This window comes from Salvelinus namaycush, chromosome 27, assembly GCF_016432855.1.
Source record: "Salvelinus namaycush isolate Seneca chromosome 27, SaNama_1.0, whole genome shotgun sequence".
Taxonomy (NCBI): Eukaryota; Metazoa; Chordata; class Actinopteri; order Salmoniformes; family Salmonidae; genus Salvelinus; species Salvelinus namaycush.
Genome location: NC_052333.1, coordinates 7,566,008 through 7,591,351, shown reverse-complemented (window position 1 = coordinate 7,591,351; position 25,344 = coordinate 7,566,008). Strand labels below are relative to the sequence as shown.

At 42.6% G+C, this 25,344-nt stretch overlaps 1 protein-coding gene across 1 annotated transcript in view; it reads left to right on the top strand.

The window, feature by feature from the left end:
* The first annotated feature begins 2,789 nt into the window (after positions 1-2,789).
* LOC120022156 (focal adhesion kinase 1-like) overlaps positions 2,790-25,344 on the top strand; it is a 249,631-nt gene continuing 227,076 nt past the window's right edge. Inside the window, exon 1 of the mRNA XM_038966022.1 lies at positions 2,790-2,928. The gene's annotated coding sequence lies outside the window, so the exon portion shown is untranslated. The remainder of the gene's footprint in view (positions 2,929-25,344) is intronic.

The following is a 25,344-nucleotide window of genomic DNA, read 5'->3' as shown; positions in this document are numbered from 1 at the left end:
GTGGGGTGAGAGTGGTTCCTGGGTGGGGTGAGAGTGGTTCCTGGGTGGGGTGTGAGTGGTTCCTGGGTGGGGTGAGAGTGGTTCCTGGGTGGGGTGAGAGTGGTTCCTGGGTGGGGTGAGAGTGGTTCCTGGGTGGGGTGAGAGTGGTTCCTGGGTGGGGTGTGAGTGGTTCCTGGGTGGGGTGAGAGTGGTTCCTGGGTGGGGTGTGAGTGGTTCCTGGGTGGGGTGGGAGTGGTTCCTGGGTGGGGTGGGAGTGGTTCCTGGGTGGGGTGAGAGTGGTTCCTGGGTGGGGTAGTACTGGGGTGTTGCAATCACTAAACTGTAGCCCTTTTCGTTGATACATTGTCTCCAGGTAACTTGACTCCACTGCATGCACACAGTGTTCGCCCCAATGCACAGATCATGTTATATTCTGATGGTAGGGTTGGAGTGGGGAAATGTGACCCCAGATCTGTTGCCTAAGCTACTTTATGGGCAACTCCTACTACTAGAGATGGAACATCATACTGGTAGTGTGGGCAGAGACTTGGATCCCAATGGAAGGTGTAGACGGCTACGAGTAGTATGACAACGACATTGGTCATTCCGTAAAATATACAGTGCATTTTGAAAGTATTCAGACCACTTGATTTTTTCCCACATTTTGTTACGTTGCAACCTCATTTTCTGGAATTAATTCAATAGATTTTCCCCCCTCAAATCTACACACACACACAAAATACCCCATAATGACCAAGCAAAAACAGGTTAATTAAAAAATATATATATTACAAATAAAAACAGAAATATCACATTTACATAAGTATTCAGATCCTTTACTCAGTACTTTGTTGAAGCACCTTTGACAGCGATTACAGCCTTGAGTCTTCTTGGGTATGACGTTACAAACTTGGCACACCTGTATTTGAGGAGTTTCCCATTATTCTCTGCAAATCCTTTCAAGCTCTGTCAGGTTGGATGGGGAGCGTCACCACACAGCTATTTTCAGGTCTCTCCAGAGATGATCAATTGGGTTCAAGTCTGGGCTCTGGCTGGGCTACTCCGGGACATTCAGAGACTTGTCCCGAAGCCACTCCTGTGGTGTTTTGGCTGTGTGCTTAGGGTCGGTGTCCTTTTGGAAGGTGAATCTTCACCCCAGTCTGAGGTCCGGAGCAGGTTGTCATCAAGGATCTTTCTGTACTTTGCTCCATTCATATTTCCCTCAATCCTGACTAGTGTCCCAGTCCCTGCCGCTGAAAAAAATCCCCACAGCATGATGCTGCCACCACAATGCTTCACCGTAGGGATGGTGCCAGGTTTCCTCCAGACGTGACGGTTGGCATTCAGGCCAAAGGGTTCAATCTTGGTTTCATCAGACCAGAGAATCTTGCTTTTCATGGTCAAAACGTCAAAAAGTCCTTTAGGTGCCTTTTGCAAACTCCAAGCGTACTGTCATGTGCCTTTTACTGAGGAGTGGCTTCCGTCTGGCCACTCTACCATAAAGGCCTGATTGGTGGAGTGCTGCAGAGATGGTTGTCCTTCTGGAAGGTTCTCCCATCTCTGCAGAGGAACTCTGGAGCTCTGTCAGAGTGACCGTCAGGTTTTTGGTCACCTCTCTGAACAAGGCACTTCTCTCCCGATTGCTCAATTTGGCCAGGCGGCCAGCTCTAGGAAGAGAGTCTTGGTGGTTCCAAACTTCTTCCATTTAAAAATGATGGAGGCCATTGTGTTCTTTAATGCTGCAGAAATGTTTTGGTACCCTTCCTCAGATCTTTGCCTCACCATAGTCCTGTCTCAGAGCTCTACGGACAATTCCTTCGACCTCATGGCTTGGTTTTTGCTCTGACATGCATTATCAACTGTGGGACCTTATATATTATGTTCAGTCAATTGAATTTACCACAGGTGGACTCCAATCAAGTTGTAGAAAATCTCAAGGATGATCAATGGAAACAGGATGCACCTGAGCTCAATTTCGAGTCTCATAGCAAAGAGTCTGAATACTTATTTCTGTTGATTATTTTTTATACACTTGCAAAAATGTCTAAAAACCTGTTTTCGCTTTGTCATTATGGGGTATTGTGTGTAGATACATATACACACAACCTCACAAATGACATAATTAAATATAAACAAAATACAACTGACCTATAAAAAGAAAATTAAGTAACATCAATAGATGTTTTATTGTCACATACACAGCTATGTTTAAAATCATACAGTACATAAGATTATTATTACATTATTAGCTCACGGTGCAGTAGGTCATTTGCAATATTGTCTGAAAAACAATCACATTATAGACTACACAGTGACTTCGGAGGCACACCTTTTGAAGTTTTAGAACCTTACATTGTAGCCTTTGATGTCACATGTCACACAATTAGTGCTTGGGCACCACACAATGTATCACCTTGACTTGAAACACGAAACATTTGAAGTAGAATAATGTTTCAAAGAGATACTTGAGGTTTGTCAGGATGAATGTTGTCTGAGTGTGTGTGGCATTGGCTGCTACAGTTTGTGTAGTTGGGAGTGTAGTTGCTTCAACTATGGGCCAGTTGAACCTGGGTCTGTGCTATCTGAAATCCTTGGGACGTTCCTACCCCATTGAAGTTGACGTTTAAAATGGTTAAGGTTATATAAGGATTATGATTAAGGTTAGGCTAAGGGTATGAGTTAAGGTTAGGGTTTAGGGGTGAGGACGTCCCAAGGATCCCGGATAGCACTGACCTTGCTTCAGCGTGTCAGCCATATTGGAATGCTCGGCGCAGGATGGGAAGTACAGAACTAGGCGTAGTAGACGAGCCTGGCGTGGTGGGCAGAGAAAGGAGAGCGCACGAACCACTAAGCAACTTCAGTTTTTGACGGATTTAAAACACATATAAACGAGGAATTAAACCGGTAAACTAAAGTGAATTGTCCGACACGCGAATTGGATAAGCCAAAGTGAGTACGGTTATGTTTCTCATATTATATCCTGATGTATAATGTAGGCGACTTCCTTGCGAAGTGTGTGTGATGGAGCGTCTGCTGTGCTTACACATGGATGTTTCCTCCCATAAAATTATAAGTTGTTTTCCTTTTCACTTATCTTTCTGTTGAAGATGTCTAGATAATATGTCGTTCTCAATCATTGTGTTGTCTATCAATTGATACTTCATCGCTATAACGTAAGCATATCACACATGTAGCCCATTCAACCTAGAAATGATATTCTGGTCGTCATTCATTAAATCTTTAGGAAAGTACGTTCATCGGTATCCAGAAATGGTTGTGTGTGTGTGTGTGTGTGTGTGTGTGTGTGTGTGTGTGTGTGTGTGTGTGCGCGCGCGTGTGTGTGTGTGTGTATATATAAAAACAATGTCCCCCAATATGCTTATAAAGTCTTCATTCGTAATTTCCCGTAGTTTATGTCTATTTTGTATTCAATGATTGTTTGTGTGTTCAGATGATACCTTTCTGAATATCGTTTGTATGTTGTAGCTAGGTAACCAAGCTTATGGATGTTTCCTGAAGATTTGTGTTGTTAATTGCACCCTTTGGAAGCTTATTACATTTGGATATTGGCGTGGCATTTCTTGTTGTTGTTGTTGTTACTGTTTATACTACTGTAAACCCGAGGCTCTGGAAATTAAATTACACTGAAGCCCTGTATTTTTAGGACCAGTGAGTCCTTTTATTTTTTTATTTCACCTTTATTTAACCAGGTAGGCCAGTTGAGAACCAGTTCTAACGGTAAAGATACAGTGTAATTACATATTGTCCCAGTTACAACTTTTAATTTATACATGTATGACTCAATATCTGAAGTTGTTGAAAGGCAATATGACCAGACCTTGGTCCGCCATAATATTGTGTTCATGTTGTTGAGTATCCATTCCCAATGTTTTTCAGGAACATTCCAAATATCTACTTGTCTGCTTGAGACTTACAAGAAACTTTTGTATCGAGTGAGAAGGTGGGACAGTGTTGCACACGGGGCCTGTATTTACCAAGTGTCTCAGAGTCGGAGTGCTGATCTGGGATCAGGTTCTCCCTGTCCATAATAACCTACGTTATTATTATCTAAAAGGCAATACAGATCCTAGATCAGAACTCCCACTCTGAGACACTAAAATACAGGCCCAGATCCACCACTTTTAAAGTACATTTTCAGAGCCAGGAGGGCAGATTTAGACAGACTTCTTCTCAATGACACAAACACTTGACAGTTTGTAATCTAATGGGCTGGCAATGATAAGGGGAATGAAATGAAACATACAGGCATTGATTGGAGTCATAAATTGCTTGATGAATTGAATTAATTGATAAGACTCCCAGAAGCCACTCTCTTTCTCTCTGTGTGTGTGTGTGTGAGCTTGAGCATGTTACATTTTCCACTGAGTAGGCCTAGGCCTAACCTTGCTCATAGCCACCTCAGGCAAGTTCTATTCACAGGCTCTATTCCATATCCTCCCGACTTATTCTGCCTAGTGTTGTTTTAGAGGAAGAGGAGATGCCTAGTGTTGTTTTAGAGGAAGAGGAGATGCCTAGTGTTGTTTTAGCGACAGACAAAGAGGAGCTGCCTAGTGTTGTTTTAGCGACAGACGAAGAGGAGCTGCCTAGTGTTGTTTTAGCGACAGACGAAGAGGAGCTGCCTAGTGTTGTTTTAGCTACAGAGGAAGAGGAGCTACCTAGTGTTGTTTTAGCTACAGAGGAAGAGGAGCTGCCTAGTGTTGTTTTAGCTACAGAGGGAGAGGAGCTGCCTAGTGTTGTTTTAGCTACAGAGGAAGAGGAGCTGCCTAGTGTTGTTTTAGCTACAGAGGAAGAGGAGCTGCCTAGTGTTGTTTTAGCTACAGATGAAGAGGAGCTGCCTAGTGTTGTTTTAGCTACAGAGGGAGAGGAGCTGCCTAGTGTTGTTTTAGCTACAGAGGAAGAGGAGCTGCCTAGTGTTGTTTTAGCTACAGAGGAAGAGGAGCTGCCTAGTGTTGTTTTAGCTACAGAGGAAGAGGAGCTGCCTAGTGTTGTTTTAGCTACAGAGGAAGAGGAGCTGCCTAGTGTTGTTTTAGCTACAGAGGAAGAGGAGCTGCCTAGTGTTGTTTTAGCTACAGAGGAAGAGGAGCTGCCTAGTGTTGTTTTAGCTACAGAGGAAGAGGAGCTGCCTAGTGTTGTTTTAGCTACAGAGGAAGAGGAGCTGCCTAGTGTTGTTTTAGCGACAGACGAAGAGGAGCTGCCTAGTGTTGTTTTAGCTACAGAGGAAGAGGAGCTGCCTAGTGTTGTTTTAGCTACAGAGGAAGAGGAGCTGCCTAGTGTTGTTTTAGCTACAGAGGAAGAGGAGCTGCCTAGTGTTGTTTTAGCTACAGAGGGAGAGGAGCTGCCTAGTGTTGTTTTAGCTACAGAGGAAGAGGAGCTGCCTAGTGTTGTTTTAGCTACAGAGGAAGAGGAGCTGCCTAGTGTTGTTGTAGCTACAGAGGAAGAGGAGCTGTGTCTAAAGCAGCAGCTGTGACAGGAAGGACAATGCAACAATGTTCTCCAGTTGTACTGCTGCATTCTGCTTTAGATTGGCCAGGATGCAGCCTAGCCTGGCTGCCACACACACTCACACCGTCCCTCAGGATTCTGGGGGAAAACGCCTTTTTCCTCTACTCAGAGGCAGCAGTTTCATTGTGTGTGTGTGTGTGTGTGAGAGAGATTGTGAAGAGAGAGAGGAGTTGATGTGCTGTGATGCAGCTGTGGCTATTATGTGATTTGTTGTTGCTTTTTGACCTGATGATCTAAGTGTGGTGGTGATAAAGAACATGTTTCACAAACAAAGGTATTAGGGGGTAGGTCTGCTCTGCTGTTTGGGATTTATAATGGACACGTTGGAGTTCCAGCCTCAGATCCATAATTACAAAACAAAGATGGAGTGTGTGTGCCCATTTTAAACACTTTTCTTTTTCTTTTTTTTTTAATTCAAAAAATGTTGTGGGTCAGAAGTTTAAATGACAGCTTAACCTGGTGTATTACTTCCACTGGTCGACAGGCAGCGTGGTTTCACAACCAGTATCATGTTGCAGTTCCCTGCCAGTCTAATTGACTCCAGGTTCCCTCAGATTACAGCCTGTGGTTCATAGCGGTGTGCATTCATAACTCTTTGAACTCTCTCTGTGAGGATGGATGGACATATCTGAGTTGATTGAAAACAATATCAACTCTTTTCAGTCTCTATGTAAATGCATGTGTGTGTGATTGTCCTCTATTATAACTGCAGTGTTCCCTGGGATAGCCTAGCAGTATAATGTTGAATTACTAATGTCAAGGATGCCTCTGATTGCTATGTTGGCGCTCACTGAACTGTCATTTTAAGTTAATGGGCATGTTCCTTGGCCAAGACTACTGGTTGCAAAATTCTGGGAACTTTCAATAAATTCCCCAGTATTCCCGAAATCCCATTTGGAGGTTTCCCGTAATCAGGAGGGAATAAGCAGGAAATCCGTAATCCTCTAACCAGGATTTCTTGAAAACCAGGTAATTTCTTGAAAGTTCACGGAATTTTGCAACCCTAGACAGACATTGCTGAAGCATGCCAGCTCTTACAAAGCCTGGATAGGTATTTTACATTGCTATACCTATAATCTGGTGGCTGACTGCACAGTTGATGACGTCACACGCAACTATTGGGGTGTACTGTTAAATTCAGACCTATTATGTGTCCTTAATGGCACCCTATTCCCTATGTAGTGCACTACTTTTGACCAGGACCCATAAGGCTGGGGTCAGAATTAGGATAGTATGTAGGGAAAAGGGTGCTATTTTGGACGTAGGCCTTGTCTTCTGCAGTGTCTGGGAGATCAGGTGTTGTTCAGCCATTCATAATGCATTTAACACACACAGTCATGCTACTAATACGATACGACCTTAAGTCAAAGCATCACCTTTCACTGGTGGCAAGGAAAATGTTACATTACTTAGAAATATGTCTGATTTATGTGTGTGGTCCTGTGGTGTGTTTTTAAGCATTGTGGGGATGTTGGTACGCCTCTTTCCATTCAAATCATTGTCTAAATATTTTTGAAATAAAAATGGTTCCATATGTCCCTGGTCTGAACTTCTCTGTTAGGCATTATGTTGTGGTTTAGATCAGGGATGGGCAACTCCAGTCCTCGGAGTGGTGTCACATCCCCCCCATCCCTAGCAAACACAGCTGGTTTAAACTAATTGCATTCTTAACTGAAGATCATGATTAGTTTGTTATTGGAGTCATGTGTGTTCGCTGGGCAAAAGTGTGACACCAATCAGGCCCACAAGGACTGGAGTTGCCCATCCCTGGTTTCGATTAATACAGTAATGTTAATCCTGTACACATTTAATCTACCTTGATGAACATAGACAAACCTAACTACCTCCAGGTCCTTTTCCATGACTGGGTTATTTTGAAAGGGGCTAAAAATGCAGCAAACGTAGGTGGGGGACCTAAAGTCAACCCAACTACTACAGTAGTCTACACTACCCTACACTCTATGGGCTGACTATGTTAGGCCTCAAGCTAAAGGTCCCAGTGTTCTCTCTCTGGCTGTCCCAAATGGAACCCTATTCCTTACATAGGGCACTACTATGACCATAGCCTTATGGGGACTGGGAGTGGAGGGCTGTGGAGGCTGGTCATGTTCAGTCGGGAGAAAAACTTTCGTTTTTTTTGTTTTTAACACGGAGGTACTAGTTTAACAGGGAGATAATACCTGAAATTGTATAAGAAGATCACAGATGTTTCGTTTCCAGTTGCAAAATATTTAGCTGTGGTGTGCTTGTCCAGGGATACAATAACAATGGGTGCCGTTGGAGGTACTGGGGGACTGGAGTTGGGAACCACTGCGCCAGTGAACACTCCCCCAGGCCGGACTGCAGTGGCCTTAGCAGGCAGGATGAAGGACCGGAACAGGAAAACAAACAAAGCAAGCAGACTGCCAGCTATTCTCTTCCATCCAGGGGATTGGGATCTAAGCACCTCAGGGACCACAGAGTAGCCTGGGTAACTGGTGATGAGAGATATACCCCCTCTAGCATTTCTCGTAGCTTTTTTTAGCAGTCACAACTCCCTCTGAAGGTAAATAGAAAACAAGCTACAGTAGGCAGTCAGATCTGTTTTTTACATTTACAGGAGGCACCACCAGAGAAAGCTTATAGTATATAGGCACATCTGTTTTTTAACATGGAAGAACATTGCAAAGTGTCTTCCGGCTGTAGTGGAAAGACAATAGTCATTGCTTAGCCTAGTTGGGGACGGGTTGTACTGTATAGTACAGCTCACCCACAGTCAGTGTATAGGCTATTTGAGACAGTGAAAGGCCATACAGGAAGGCTCAGGTGGTCAGTCAGAAACCCAGAGGATACTTGAGACCTGTACTGTATGTGTCCAGAATCAGAGTCTATCTTTAGCTAGCTGCCTGGCTGGCTTCTCAGAACTTCTGTTCCACTGGAAGGCAAGGACCACCCAGCCCCAGCCTCACTGTCATGCTGCCTGTCTGTATGGATCAGGGGTGAGTCTGACTGTCATGCTGCCTGTCTGTGTGGATCAGGGGTGAGTCTGACTGTCATGCTGCCTGTCTGTCTGTCTGGATCAGGGGTGAGTCTGACTGTCATGCTGCCTGTCTGTGTGGATCATGGGTGTCTGACTGTCATGCTGTCTGTCTGTGTGGATCAGGGGTGAGTCTGACTGTCATGCTGCCTGTCTGTCTGTCTGGATCAGGGGTGAGTCTGACTGTCATGCTGCCTGTCTGTCTGTCTGGATCAGGGGTGAGTCTCACTGTCATGCTGCCTGTCTGTCTGTCTGGATCAGGGGTGAGTCTGACTGTCATGCTGCCTGTCTGTGTGGATCAGGGGTGAGTCTGACTGTCATGCTGCCTGTCTGTCTGTGTGGATCAGGGGTGAGTCTGACTGTCATGCTGCCTGTCTGTCTGTCTGGATCAGGGGTGAGTCTGACTGTCATGCTGCCTGTCTGTCTGTCTGTCTGGATCAGGGGTGAGTCTGACTGTCATGCTGCCTGTCTGTGTGGATCAGGGGTGAGTCTGACTGTCATGCTGTCTGGATCAGTGGAGAGTGTATCCCTGGGTAGGGCTTTGACGGTCATGGTATTTTGTCTGCCGGTGATTGTTAAACAAAAACTGCCATTCTCATGTTATTGACTGTTAATTAACATAAACACATTTAACATCTCCTGGCTTCCATGCATAGCCTACAAGCCACTGATGCAGATCTTTGAAACATCTACATTTTAAAAAGTCTAATAAATCCATTTAATAAAGCCTACACCATCACAATAATTCCATTTATTTATTTTAGACAGGTCTAAAGAAACATGATATTAAGAAAATATAGTGTATTTCAGAAGAACAGAATAGTTTACTCTGAGTTGTCCTTATGTTAGGCCCTGATCTGACTATGCCATATGGCTGTGGGCTTCTACTAGTCCTTTAACAGACAAGATTTGCTTAGAATTCCGTAGCATTATTTTATAGTATTAAGAATACAATTGAACATAGCTGAATTAAAATAGAAAGGATATTTTCTCCAAATGATTTGAGGGAGTGCGCACATGCGTCTATTCTGTGTTGAGTAGTTAACAAAGAAACAGGTCCTCCTATATGCTTAATTTAGAGTTATTTATGCAACTTTAGTTGTTCTACAAACGTTGGGCTATATGTTTTTATTTTTAATACATTCTAAGGTTGCATGATGCGACTGATTTGAAAAAAAAGTTGCATGAAAAGCATGAGCTCTGCTCTGTTTCTTGCGCATTCTGTACACACTTCATCAGTCTCTCATTCACAGTTTGACAAGCATTTGATAATACCTCGAATTTCCCCGGCGGCATCCCCCTTGTGTGGCATTAATGCCCTCTGAAAAGATCCATGCCTTGTGGCCGTTGTGCCCTTGGGCTGAATATAATAATTAGAATTCCCTTCTTCCGGTTGCCAATTGCCGTGCTCGAAGCAGCTCTCACTCACATGGCTCTCTCAGATATCTCAATTCTTATTAGCCAATGCCAGTCATGTGATCGGGTCCTTCTCACAGGCATCTCAGCTCTGAAGTAGGCTACAAGTGAAGACCGACACATCAGGGATGCAACTGCGTCCATCTTATTGAATTCCGAGGAGCATATTGAAGATTAGAAATGTCCAATTTTCATCGGTCAACAAGATGAGTAGGCCTAACGAACAGCAAAAACACAAGCCTATGTCAATCTACTATCCCCCATAGTACAAAAGTTGATCTATTCTCTTGGTCAAGTTGTCCTTCTGGGCGAAATAAATATTCCAAACATACTCTGGGACAGTTGTGGGATGTGATGGTGCCCAAATGAATACAACCACTAGCATCAACAAAAACATTTTTAAAAGCAATGAGGCTGATGCAACAGATCAGAATGTTTTCCTTAATGTTGATAAACTATTAGGCTATTTCTTCACATTATAAGCACAGCAATGTGCACACTGTAGTAGACCTAATATAACTAAATGCAATCAATTAGCGGGAAAACACCGTTCTCAAAAGTGACCGCAAATGCAATTATGCATGTAATGCTTTATTATAAAGGTGCATTTTTATGGTGAAAATTATCTTTCCCAAACATGAAACTCACACGCTGCTTATGTATGCCAGTTAGGCTCTATACCCCTTGTAAAGTGGATTAATGTGCTTAACATTAAGAAATTATTTGGCCACTTTAGTTGTGATACAAACCTTATCAAAACATATAGGCCTATGGGCTAGGCTACATGAGGTGTGCGACTGTGATTTGAAAAAGGGCATGCAATGTTTCTTGCAATCATTCACAAGTGATAATACATCATTCACAAGTGATAATATTGTCACCCATCAGACTATTCTTGATAAAAATGTAATTTTATTTATTTAACTAGGCAAGTCAGTTAAGAACAAATTATTATTTACAATGATGGCCTACCTCCGGCCAAACCCGGGCGATGCTGGGCCAATTGTACGCCGCCCTATGGGACTCCCGATCACGGCCGGATGTGATGCAGCCTGGATTCGAACCAGGGACTCTAGTGACGCCTCTTGCACTGAGATGCAAAGCCTTAGACCGCTGCGCCACTCGGGAGCCCCACTTTACATATATTAAATAATATATGTGTGAAATTAGTTTTGATTTAGAATGGACTAGAGGTCGACCGATTATGATTTTTTACGCCAATACTGATACCGATTTATTGGAGGACCAAAAAAAGCTGATACCGATTAATCTGACGATTTTTATATATATTTGTAATAATGATAATTACAACAATACTGAATGAACAATGAACCCTTTTATTTTAACCTAATTTAATACATTAATAAAATCTATTTTGTCTCAAATAAATAATGAAACATGTTCAATTTGGTTTAAATAATGCAAAAACAGTGTTGGAGAAGAAAGTAAAAGTGCAATATGTGCCATGTAAAAAAGCTAACGTTTAAGTTCCTTGCTCAGAACATGAGAACATATGAAAGCTGGTGGTTCAATATTCCCAGTTCTTCAATATTCCCAGTTAAACATTTTAGGTTGTAGTTATTATAGGAATTATGACGCGTTGACTATTTCTCTCTATACCATTTGTATTTCATAAACATTTGACTATTGGATGTTCTTATAGGCACTTTAGTATTGCCAGCCTAATCTCGGGAGTTGATAGGCTTGAAGTCATAAACAGCTCTGTGCTTCAAGCATTGCTAAGAGCTGCTCGCAAATGCAGTAAAGTGCTGTTTGAATGAATGCTTACGAGCCTGCTGCTGTCTACCACCGCTCAGTCAGACTGCTCTATCAAATTTCAAATCATAGACTTCATTATAATATAATAAACACACAGAAATTCAAGCCTTTGGACATTAATATGGTCAAATCCGGAAACTATCATTTCGAAAAAACAAAATGTTTATTCTTTCAGTGAAATACGGAACCATTCCGTATTTTGTCGAACTGGTGGCAACCCTAAGTGGTTATTTATTTGAACTAAATATGCAGGTTTAAAAATATATACTTCTGTGTATTGATTTTAAGAAAGGATTTGATGTTTATGGTTAGGTACATTTGTGCAACGAATGTGATTTTTTTCGCGAATGCGCTTTTGTTAAATCATCACCCGTTTGGCGAAGTTGAAGTAGGCTGTGATTCAATGATAAATTAGCAGGCACCGCATTGATTATATGCAACGCAGGACAAGCTAGTTAACCTAGTAATATCATCAACCATGTGTAGTTAACTATTATGTGAAGATTGATTGTTTTTTTATAAGATAAGTTTAATGCTAGCTAGCAACTTACCTTGGCTCATTGCAGCCACAAGGTCCTTTTGATGCTGCACTCACGTAAGAAGTGGTCAGCCTGCCACGCAGTTTCCTCTTGGATTGCAATGTAATCGGCCATAATCGGCGTCCATAAAGGCTGATTACCGATTGTTATGAAAACTTGAAATCGGCCCTAATTAATCGGCCATAGCGAATGTTTCATTTTCTGACAGGTAGGCTATACTCCTGTTGTAAAGTGAAGCAATGTGCTGAATATTAGGTAAGTTGAGAAATAAATATAGTAGGCCTAGTCTATAGAAAGTGATGGGATCCTCCTCTTTTTAATAGAGGCCATCAAGACTCTTGTTTTCTCACACAGTTGCATAGCCTATAGAAATGTTGCGCAACATGAGCTCATCAATAACATTTGCATTGACAATAGAGTAGAGGTCGCCCGATTATGATTTTTCAACGCCAATACCGATTATTGGAGGACCAAAAAAAGTCTATACCAATTAATCGTCCGATTTATATTTTATTTATTTGTAATAATGACAATTACATCAATACTGAATGAACACTTATTTTAACTTAATATAATACATCAATAAAATCAATTTAGGCTCAAATAGATAATGAAACATGTTCAATTTGGTTTAAATAATGCAAAAACAAAGTGTTGGAGAAGAAATTAAACGTGCAATATGTGCCATGTAAAAAAGCTAACGTTTAGGTTCCTTGCTCAGAACATGAGAACATATGAAAGCTGGTGGTTCCTTTTAACATGAGTCTTCAATATTCCCAGGTAAGAAGTTTTAGGTTGTAGTTATTATAGGAATTATAGGACTATTTCTCTCTCTACCATTTGTATTTCATATACCTTTGACTATTGGATGTTCTTATAGGCACTTTAGTATTGCCAGTGTAACAGTATAGCTTCCGTCCCTCTCCTCGCCCCTACCTGGGCTCGAACCAGGAACACATCGACAACAGCCACCCTCGAAGCAGCGTTACCCATCGCTCCACAAAAGCCGCGGCCCTTGCAGAGCAAGGGGAACAACTACTCCAAGTCTCAGAGCGAGTGACGTCACCAATTGAAACGCTATTAGCGCACACCCCGCTAACTAGCTAGCCATTTCACATCGGTTACACCAGCCTAATCTCGGGAGTTGATAGGCTTGAAGCACAGCGAAGAGCTTCTGGCAAAACGCAGGAAAGTGCTGTTTGAATGAATGCTTACGAGCTTGCTGGTGCCTACCACCGCTCAGTCAGACTGCTCTATCAAATCATAGACTTAATTATAACATAATAAAGCACAGAAATACGAGCCTTAGGTCATTAATATGGTCGAATCCGGAAACTATCATCTCGAAAACAAGACGTTTATTCTTTCAGTGAAATACGGAACCGTTCCGTATTTTATCTAACGGGTGGCATCCATAAGTCTAAATATTCCTGTTACATTGCACAACCTTCAATGTTATGTCATAATTACGTAAAATTCGGGCAAATTAGTTCGCAACGAGCCAGGCGGCCCAAACTGTTGCATATACCCTGACTCTGCGTGCAATGAACGCAAGAGAAGTGACACAATTTTACCTGGTTAATATTGCCTGCTAACCTGGATTTCTTTGAGCTAAATATGCAGGTTTAAAAATATATACTTCTGTGTATTGATTTTAACTCTCTGAACCACCCATCCCGGATCCGGGATCATTGTCATCAGAAACGCTGACTAGCATAGCCTAGCCTAGCGCCACAGGGTTAAGAAAGGCATTGATGTTTATGGTTAGGTACAGTCGTGCAACGATTGTGCTTTTTTCGCAAATGCGCTTTTGTTAAACCATCCCCCGTTTGGCGAAGTTGGCTGTCTTTGTTAGGAAGAAATAGTCTTCCCACAGTTCGCAACGGGCCAGGCGGCCCAAACTGCTGCATATACCCTGACTCTGTTGCAAGAGAAGTGACACAATTACCCTAGTTAAAAGAAATTAATGTTAGCAGGCAATATTAACTAAATATGCAGGTTTAAAAAATATATACTTGTGTATTGATTTTAAGAAAGGCATTGATGTTTATGGTTAGGTACACGTTCGAGCAACGACAGTCCTTTTTCGCGAATGCGCACTGCATAGATTATACGCAACGCAGGACACGCTAGATAAACTAGTAAAATCATCAACCATGTGTAGTTATAACTAGTGATTATGATTGATTGATTGAGTGATTGTTTTTTATAAGATAAGTTTAATGCTAGCTAGCAACTTACCTTGGCTTCTTACTGCATTCATGTAACAGGCAGGCTCCTCGTGGAGTGCAATGTAAGGCAGGTGGTTAGAGCGTTGGACTAGTTAACCGTAAGGTTGCAAGATTGAATCCCCGAGCTGACAAGGTAAAAATCTGTCGTTCTGCCCCTGAACAAGGCAGTTAACCCACCGTTCCTAGGCCGTCATTGAAAATAAGAATGTGTTCTTAACTGACTTGCCTAGTTAAACAAAGGTGTAAAAACTTGAAGTCGGCCCTAATTAATCGGTCATTCCGATTTAATCGGTCGACCTCTACAATAGAGTGCTGAGTACCAGGCAGTCAGCAGCATCGAAGTGCAGTTTTGGATAGGCCTAGTTACCGTGACTACACGGTCATGTGGATTTTGACATCAGTCATGACTTGTGACCGCCAGTAAAACAGTCACCATAACAGCCCTACTCCTGACTTCATGTGCTGCTGCTGTAGGGAGGGGGTGTTGCCTAGAAAACCAAAGACTTGTTTGCTACAACACCTTGCTTGTTTCAGCAAGGAGCAACAACGTTTCATCACGTTGTAAAGAGTCCATGTTACTGCGGAAACGGACTCAAACGCACGAATGCCCGGCCGTCCCGTCTTCAGTTAGATGTTTCTTCCACCAAAAAAACAGTTATGACGGTTATTTTATCATGACGGACCTCATCCTTAAACGTCGGTTACATAGTTATACGGTAATTGTGCCAGCCACATCCCTGGGTCTCTACTCTAGGTCCAGATATATTTTCCAGGCTGTGCTTTGAACAGCAATACAATATGGGGTCAACACACTCCCTCTGTCTGCCCAACTATTCCTGACATTTGTCCAGGTTGGTTGGAGAAGTATGTGCAGAATGTTGTGGTCGACAAACACCAATGACTTCTAATAGTTTTCCTACAGTTGTACTGTAGTATACTGTAGGTTTGTAGTATACTGTAGGTCTCTGTGGTATACTGTAGTATACTGTATGTCTCTGTGGTATACTGTATGTCTCTGTAGTAGAGGTCGACCGATTATGATTTTTCAACGCCGATACCGATTATTGGAGGACCAAAAAAAAGCCGATACCGATTAATCGGCCGATTTTTACAAATTATTTGTAATAATGACAATTACAACAATACTGAATGAACACTTATTTTAACTTAATATAATACATCAATAAAATCAATTTATCCTCAAATAAATAATGAAACATGTTCAATTTGGTTTAAATAATGCAAAAACAAAGTGTTGGAGAAGTGGTATACTGTAGGTCTATGTGGTATACTGTAGGTCTATGTGGTATACTGTGGGTCTATGTGGTATACTGTAGGTCTATGTGGTATACTGTAGGTCTATGTGGTATACTGTGGGTCTATGTGGTATACTGTGGGTCTATGTGGTATACTGTGGGTCTATGTGGTATACTGTAGGTCTCTGTGGTATACTGTAGGTCTCTGGTGTATACTGTAGGTCTCTGGTGTATACTGTAGGTCTCTGTGGTATACTGTAGGTCTCTGGTGTATACTGTAGGTCTCTGGTGTATACTGTAGGTCTCTGGTGTATACTGTAGGTCTCTGTGGTATACTGTAGGTCTCTGTGGTATACTGTAGGTCTCTGGTGTATACTGTAGGTCTCTGGTGTATACTGTAGGTCTCTGTGGTATACTGTAGGTCTCTAGTATACTGTAGGTCTCTAGTATACTGTAGGTCTCTGGTGTATACTGTAGGTCTCTGTGGTATACTGTAGGTCTCTGGTGTATACTGTAGGTCTCTGTGGTATACTGTAGGTCTCTAGTATACTGTAGGTCTCTGTAGTATACTGTAGGTCTCTGTGGTATACTGTAGGTCTCTGTGGTATACTGTAGGTCTCTAGTATACTGTAGGTCTCTGGTGTATACTGTAGGTCTCTGGTGTATACTGTAGGTCTCTGTGGTATACTGTAGGTCTCTAGTATACTGTAGGTCTCTGTGGTATACTGTAGGTCTCTGGTGTATACTGTAGGTCTCTGGTGTATACTGTAGGTCTCTGTGGTATACTGTAGGTCTCTGTGGTATACTGTAGGTCTCTGGTGTATACTGTAGGTCTCTAGTATACTGTAGGTCTCTGTAGTATACTGTAGGTCTCTGTGGTATACTGTAGGTCTCTGTGGTATACTGTAGGTCTCTGGTGTATACTGTAGGTCTCTGTGGTATACTGTAGGTCTCTGGTGTATACTGTAGGTCTCTGGTGTATACTGTAGGTCTCTGGTGTATACTGGGGGGGGGGTAAAGAAATAAACCAGTGTTTGCTCTGGAAGAATTTGTAGCAGTGGGGGAAAAGGTTGTAGATAAAATTATGCAGAAATTAACCATATAACATATTGGTAAAATTATTTGTTAAAATGATTTGAACATATTGGACCATGCATATATATATATATAGCCGTTGCATGGTCCATATTATCAGGTATGCTATAAGCAATATCACCTGTAGCCAAACGATGCAGCATAGTGGCTATAAATACATGGGTTGAAGCATGGGTTTGCCTATCGCATTTAACGCCATTAGGCTAGTCATAAGTAGAGTCCTGCATCAGGTCAGATACCAATGGGTGAGCTGCAACAGAACAATTACATTGCGGGTCGGAAAAACATGTTTAAATCCAGATAATGCACTTTTTAAATACCCAGGGACTTGTTGTGTTGCGAATTCCATTCTGTTAGCAGCAAGACAGACATGAGGCTACCAGCCACGCATTGAGAGTGTGTGGAGTCGGGAACTGTCCCTTATTTATATGGCGATAAAACGTCCTAGTTTCTCCACAAGCAGAGTTTGTTCCCTCTCCCCACGCGAGAAAACGACACGTTGCTAAGTTTACTTTCCCAGGATAGCCTAGTTTACGCAAAAATGGCTAACATAGGCTTAACCGTATAAATATAAAGGGAGGTTACGATAATGGAATAGGTTACAACACCATCGTGGAAACAGGTGTTGCGCAAGGTAAGGCACCAGTTTGGAAGAACAACTTGGTAGATGGACACAACGGTAGACCTATTTGTTTTCCACAATTCTGTTAGTTATCAGTTTAGTTATTACATTAATTCAGGCTTTTGTTTGTTATACCATACGCAGGCCATATAACGTGTAACCCGGTGTGGTTGGTAAAAGTTTGAGTAGCCTACTAAGTAAATGTAGCCAACTTTTGCAGCCTATATTCGATTATGTGAATTCCTTCCCCTATGGCACTCGTAACTGGAATGTGCCTCGAGGAATATTTCTCTGGCATAGAACAAGCCGACTAGGTAAATAGATAAATTATACTACTATGGGGTTGTCAGATTTTTCTATTCATTAAACTATTCGTTTTGTTTTCAGAAGAAAATTAATTGTTCCATATGTATTTTACGTGGCGGAAACACTGAAATAAACAAGCTCCACTGAAATAAACAAGCTCCGTTTTTCAAGATTTGATGGCATTTATGTGTTTTTCTAGAGTAGATCAAAGTAGTATTTTTGTAGGCAGATTTGAATAATCTGGAAAGCCTCGGCATCAACTACAAATCCCTCTTGTTGCCATGACATAGTCACACAGGAATAGAGATCTTTACGGTCACATCATTTTGATCCCGAGGTATAACCGTGATTTGAGATAGCCATACTAGCTATTCCGATTAAGGTAGTCTAGGTATGTACTAGAACACGTTCAAATGGAAACATTAGCCTAGCTACAGTTATGCTTAGTCACGAGATGGATCCTTTGTGAGGCTTAAAACAGCCTGTGTGTCCCAAATGGTTTCCTGTTCCCTATACATTGTAACCATGGACCATATGGCTAAAGGGAATGCGGTGCCATTTGTGACTTATATTGATCTTTAAAACCTGTTAGGGCTGCAGCCCGACACCGGTACACTTATGACAACATCCAGCTCAAGTGCAGGGCGCGAAATTCAAAAGATATATTTTTTAAAATATTTAACTTTCACACATTAACAAGTCCAATACAGCATATGAAAGGTACACATCTTGTGAATCAAGCCAACATGTCCGATTTTTAAAATGTTTTACAGGGAAGACAAAATATGTAAATCTATTAGCTAACCACGTTAGCAAAAGACACCACTTTTCTAACTCCATCAGTTTCTTACTCCATCACTAGCTATCACAAATTTGACCAAATAAAGAAATAAATAGCCACTAACCAAGAAAAAACTTCATCAGATGACAGTCTGATAACATATTTATGTATAGCATATGGTTTGTTCGAAAGATTTGCATATTTCAGGTATAAATCATAGTTTACATTTCAGCTACAATCAGAAATTGCACCGAAAGCAGCCATAATATTTACAGACACCAACGTCAAATACCTAAATACATAGTGTGCAGCAATTGAAAGACAGGCATCTTGTGATTCCAGACAATATTTCCGATTTATTCAATGTTTTACAGCGAAAACAAAATGTAGCGCTATATTAGCGTAGCCACAATAGCCAGAAACACTTGGGCGCCCACGACCAGTTCACATGCACGACAGATATATGAAATAACATCATAAATTGTGTCTTACTTTTGCTGATCTTTCATCAGAATGTTGAACAAGGTGTCCTTTGTCCAGATGAGTCGTTGTTTGGATTCAGAACGGCAAATTTCCCTCTTCATTTAGCATGGGCACTAGCCGAGTGGCACGGATCTCTCCAACGTAAACACAGTCAGAGAACGGAACACGGCAAAACTCCCGAAAAAATTTCAATAATCTGATTAAATTATATTGAAAAAACATACATTATGATGATATGGTCACATGTATCAAATAATATCCGAGCCGGAGATAGTTGTCGTCCATTACGGCAGCAAAACAGAAGGCAATCCCACTTCCAAGTCGCGCGCTTCAGAGTACCGGAAGTGGACGGTCACGTCAAAGAAATAGCTTTTATTCCACCCCAGACCAAGATAAACACAAAATTTCTTCTCTCACATCATCTTGACACCCAGAGGAAGGCGTATGGAGTGTACGTAGACTCCTACGTGTCATGACCATGTATAGGCAGGAAGTTGAACAGAGCATATATTTCTGACATTCTACTTCCTGGTCAGGGAAAGTGCTACCAAATGAGTTCTGTTTCACTCAGAGAAATAATTCCAACGGTTTTAGAAACTAGAGAGTGTTTTCTATCCAATAATAATAATAATATCCATATTATACGAGCAAGAATTGAGTACGAGGCCGTTTGAAATGGGCACTATTTCACTGGCTACTCAATACTTTCCCTTGCAGCCATAAGAAGTTTTAAAGGTCAATATAAAGTAATGCTCGAGAGGCTGCCTGGTCTGCCTTACGTTTATCAAAACTCCTTCATATCTGTCAGGCGCCAGCGCTGTAGCTGATTTGTACAATGTAACATGCACTTATAGCCCAGCGGTAGGATGGGTATGAATAATCGGACGTCAACCCCCCCCCCCAATTTTTTTTATTAATTATTAAATAATACTATTTAGTCTTGAAGACCATGTTTATTTGCTTTGACTCTAGTGTTCCATTTGTACATGTGCATTTACAGGGCACGACAAAAAGAAACCAAGGCAAGTATCACACAGTTATTCTCCCTAAATTCCATTTCCCCTCAGCGTCTCACTATTGCTTTCCCGACCGCTCCCTCAACACAAGTTCTCACACAAGCTCCCCTTGGGCCTACAGAAATGAATTACTATAAAAAGAATGGGACGGTGGGCTTAAAAAATTCCTTTAACTGATGGGATACATAAGCTACCTTCCTTGCCAAATGACAACAATTTTTTCACAAATTCAAAATAGACAATGAGCTGCAGTTTCGAAATAATTGCATCCTATTTTCTGCTTAAGCTACTTTGCAAACTGCTAGGGCTATGTTTAATTGGTTTGCCTAGCTAGGCTATAACCCCCCCCCCCCCCCCCCCTAAACATAGACAGGTTCCACACTGAAAATATGCAAAAACATTAGTTTGATAAAGACAACGAGAGAGTTTATCAGAATCATTAAGCCTAGGTCTACTCACCAAACAGATGTTTTGGCTGTAATTCATCACCATGCAGTGTTTAATATGGAGGAATTGTTCATCCATTTAGAAAAGTCCAGAGAACAGGCAGAATAAACTCAATTGAACGTCTGTAGACCTATACTGAAAATAAGACCCGTTTTCAAATAATAAATCTGAGAATAACTGTTCCAGACTTCACCCTTCATCACTTCACCCTGGCAACTTTTTTCATTTATAAAAATATTTTCTTCTATTTTCTTCTGTGATGTTACATCATGTTTTTTGCTATGAAATAGATGGCTTGCTTGTGATAAGGGCTCAGGAAATAAGAGAGTCTTGTCTGCTAAATTAACAAAACAAGACTATGCCATTGCTCAGCCCTAGTCTCATACAAGCAAGCACCTCTGCTGAGGTTACTGCCTTTTTGAAGATTGTGTTCCATAATATAATATATCCAGTTGATAATACAGTTTCAATAAATGAATCTTAAATGGCAATTGTTTTTATTGACTGAATATATGAGGCAATTAAGATTTATCTCTAATGGTTATGATAAATAAGACATTGTTGGGCACTGTTGACATATACAGTACCAGTCAAAAGTTTGGACACACCTACTCATTCCAAGGTTTTTCTTTATTTTTTACTATTTTCTACATTGTATACTAATAGTGAATACATCAAAGCTATGAACTAACACATATGGAATCATGTAGTAACCCAAAAAGTATTGCACACTTTCATTCTTAATGCATTTCAGCCAATCAGTTGTGTTGTGACAAGGTAGGGGTGGTATACAGAAGATAGCCCTATTAGGTAAAATACCAAGTCCATATTATGTCAAGAACAGCTCAAATAAGCAAAGAGAAACGACAGTCCATCATTACTTTAAGACATGAAGGTCAGTCAATGCGGAAAATGTCAAGAACATTTCGCAAAAACCATTAGCCACAGGAAAGGAAGACCCAGAGTTACCTCTGCTGCAGAGGATACGTTCATTTGAGTTACCAGCCTCAGAAATGGGCAATAAACTGCACCTCAGACTGCACCTCACAGAGTTCAAGTCATAGACACATCTCAACATCAACTGTTCCGAAGAGACTGTGTGAATCAGGCCTTCATGGCGAATTGCTGCAAAGAAACCACTACTAAAGGACACCAATAAGAAAAAGAGATTTGTTTGGGCCAAGAAACACAAGCAAAGGACATTAGACCAGTGGGAATCTGTCCTTTGGTCTGATGAGTCCAAATTTGAGATTTTTGGTTCCAACCGCCGTCTTTGTGAGACGCAGAGTAGGTGAACAGATGATCTCCGCATGTGTGGTTCCCACCGTAAAGCATGGAGGAAGAGGTGTGATGGTGTGGGGGTGCTTTGTTGGTGACACTGTCAGTGATTTATTTAGAATTCAAGGCACACTTAACCAGCATGGCTACAACAACATTCTGCAGCGATATGCCATCCCATCTGGTTTGTGTTTTTAGTGGGACTGTCATTTGTTTTTCAACAGGACAATGACCTAAAACACACCTCCAGGCTGTGTAAGGGCTATTTGACCAAGAAGGAGAGGGATGGAGTGCTGCATCAGATGACCTGGTCTCCACAATCACCTGACTAACACTTATGTGGTTGCTACATGGTTCCATATATGTTATTTCATATTTTTGATGTCTTCACTATTATTCTACCATGTAGAAAATAGTAAAAATAAAGAAAAACCCCTGAATGAGTAGGTGTGTCCAAATTGTTGTCTGGTACTGTAGATAAATGGGCAATATTTTTTTCCAGTGTGGGCCTTGCCCTTGTGTTCTAAAAATGTATTTTGTTTTCATTCCGATAGCTCAAAAAAATAATAATCATGTGAGTAACAATGTTGAAAATGCCCATCTTTACCCCGTGGCTCTAAAAGGTTTGTAATTGGACAACAAATCCTCTCCTTGTTATAGGCCGACGTGCATTTCTCAGACGTGTCCACAATCACACTTAAATCTCTTTCACAGGAAGCCTGTTTCTATTTCCTCCCCATCTTCTCCCCACATTCCACAGTTGGAGCTGTACAGACATTTCATTCTGCTGGCTAAGCAGTGAGCATCTAGGAGCGGTGAAAGTCATACGGTGGCAGATAGGAGCGGTGAAGGTCATACGGTGGCGGATAGGAGCGGTGAAGGTCATACGGTGGCAGATAGGAGCGGTGAAGGTCATACGGTGGCGGATAGGAGCGGTGAAAGTCATACGGTGGCGGATAGGAGCGGTGAAAGTCATATGGTGGCGGGTAGGAGCGGTGAAGGTCGTACGGTGGCGGATAGGAGCGGTGAAGGTCGTACGGTGGCGGATAGGAGCGGTGAAGGTCGTACGGTGGCGGACGGTGGCGGATAGGACGGTGGCGGATAGGAGCGGTGAAGGTCGTACGGTGGCGGATAGGAGCGGTGAAGGTCGTACGGTGGCGGATAGGAGCGGTGAAGGTCGTACGGTGGCGGATAGGAGCGGTGAAGGTCGTACGGTGGCGGATAGGAGCGGTGAAGATCGTACGGTGGCGGATAGGAGCGGTGAAGGTCGTACGGTGGCGGATAGGAGCGGTGAAGGTCGTACGGTGGCGGATAGGAGCGGTGAAGGTCGTACGGTGGCGGATAGGAGCGGTGAAGGTCGTACGGTGGCGGATAGGAGCGGTGAAGGTCGTACGGTGGCGGATAGGAGCGGTGAAGGTCGTACGGTGGCGGATAGGAGCGGTGAAGGTCGTACGGTGGCGGATAGGAGCGGTGAAGGTCGTACGGTGGCGGATAGGAGCGGTGAAGGTCGTACGGTGGCGGATAGGAGCGGTGAAGGTCGTACGGTGGCGGATAGGAGCGGTGAAGGTCGTACGGTGGCGGATAGGAGCGGTGAAGTTCGTACGGTGGCAGAGCGTATGGTACGCGATGCAGTACGGCTGCTGTCTATGAAATTCCAGCAGGTGTGAGGGAACATAAGGCAGCTCAGTGAGGCTCAGTCATATCTGACCGCCGTACTGTCCTGCTTTTAATGTCAACAATTTATGGTACTGTTACTGGAGGCCCCTTTAGCTCTCTCTCTCTTGTCTCTCTTTTCATTTTTCTCTCTCACTCATTTTTCTCTCTCAATCTCCCAGTTAATATCTATAACCTTGTGATAGATTATATATATATACACTGCTCAAAAAAATTAAGGGAACACTAAAATAACACATCCTAGATCTGAATGAATGAAATATTCTTATTAAATACTTTTTTCTTTATATAGTTGAATGTGCTGACAACAAAATCACACAAAAATTATCAATGGAAATCAAATTTATCAACCCATGGAGGTCTGGATTTGGAGTCACACTCAAAATTAAAGTGGAAAACCACACTACAGGCTGATCCAACTTTGATGTAATGTCCTTAAAACAAGTCAAAATGAGGCTCAGTAGTGTGTGTGGCCTCCACGTGCCTGTATGACCTCCCTACAACGCCTGGGCATGCTCCTGATGAGGTGACGGATGGTCTCCTGAGGCATCTCCTCCCAGACCAGCATCCGCCAACTCCTGGACAGTCTGTGGTGCAACGTGGCGTTGGTGGATGGAGCGAGACATGATGTCCCAGATGTGCTCAATTGGATTCAGGTCTGGGGCACGGGCGGGCCAGTCCATAGCATCAATGCCTTCCTCTTGCAGGAACTGCTGACACACACCAGCCACATGAGGTCTAGCATTGTCTTGCATTAGGAGGAACCCAGGGCCAACCGCACCAGCATATGGTCTCACAAGGGGTCTGAGGATCTCATCTCGGTACCTAATGGCAGTCAGGCTACCTCTGGCGAGCACATGGAGGGCTGTGCGGCCCCCCAAAGAAATGCCACCCCACACCATGACTGACCCACCACCAAACCGGTCATGCTGGAGGATGTTGCAGGCAGCAGAACGTTCTCCACGGCGTCTCCAGACTCTGTCACGTCTGTCACGTGCTCAGTGTGAACCTGCTTTCATCTGTGAAGAGCACAGGGCGCCAGTGGCGAATTTGCCAATCTTGATGTTCTCTGGCAAATGCCAAACGTCCTGCACGGTGTTGGGCTGTAAGCACAACCCCCACCTGTGGACGTCGGGCCCTCATACCACCCTCATGGAGTATGTTTCTGACCGTTTGAGCAGACACATGCATATTTGTGGCCTGCTGGAGGTCATTTTGCAGGGCTCTGGCAGTGCTCCTCATGTTCAAAGGCGGAGGTAGCGGTCCTGCTGCTGGGTTGTTGCCCTCCTACGGCCTCCTCCACGTCTCCTGATGTACTGGCCTGTCTCCTGGTAGCGCCTCCATGCTCTGGACACTACGCTGACAGACACAGCAAACCTTCTTGCCACAGCTTGCATTGATGTGCCATCCTGGATGAGCTGCACTACCTGAGCCATTTGTGTGGGTTGTAGACTCCGTCTCATGCTACCACTAGAGTGAAAGCACCGCCAGCATTCAAAAGTGACCAAAACATCAGCCAGGAAGCATAGGAACTGAGAAGTGGTTTGTGGTCACCTCCTGCAGAACCACTCCTTTATTGGGGGTGTCTTGCTAATTGCCTATAATTTCCACCTGTTGTCTATTCCATTTGCACAACAGAATGTGAAATTTATTGTCAATCAGTGTTGCTTCCAAAGTGGACAGTTTGATTTCACAGAAGTGTGATTGACTTGGAGTTACATTGTGTTGTTTAAGTGTTCCCTTTATTTTTTTGAGCAGTGTATATTGTCCCGAAGGTAGCACCTTTTTATTTAGCCAATAACATTGATTTGAGTCACGTTGCCGGCCCGGGACACTGTTGTGTAGGATTAAGAACTGGTCTCAGTAATTGGATGATTGGTGCTGGTCTGTCTGTGTCATGGTG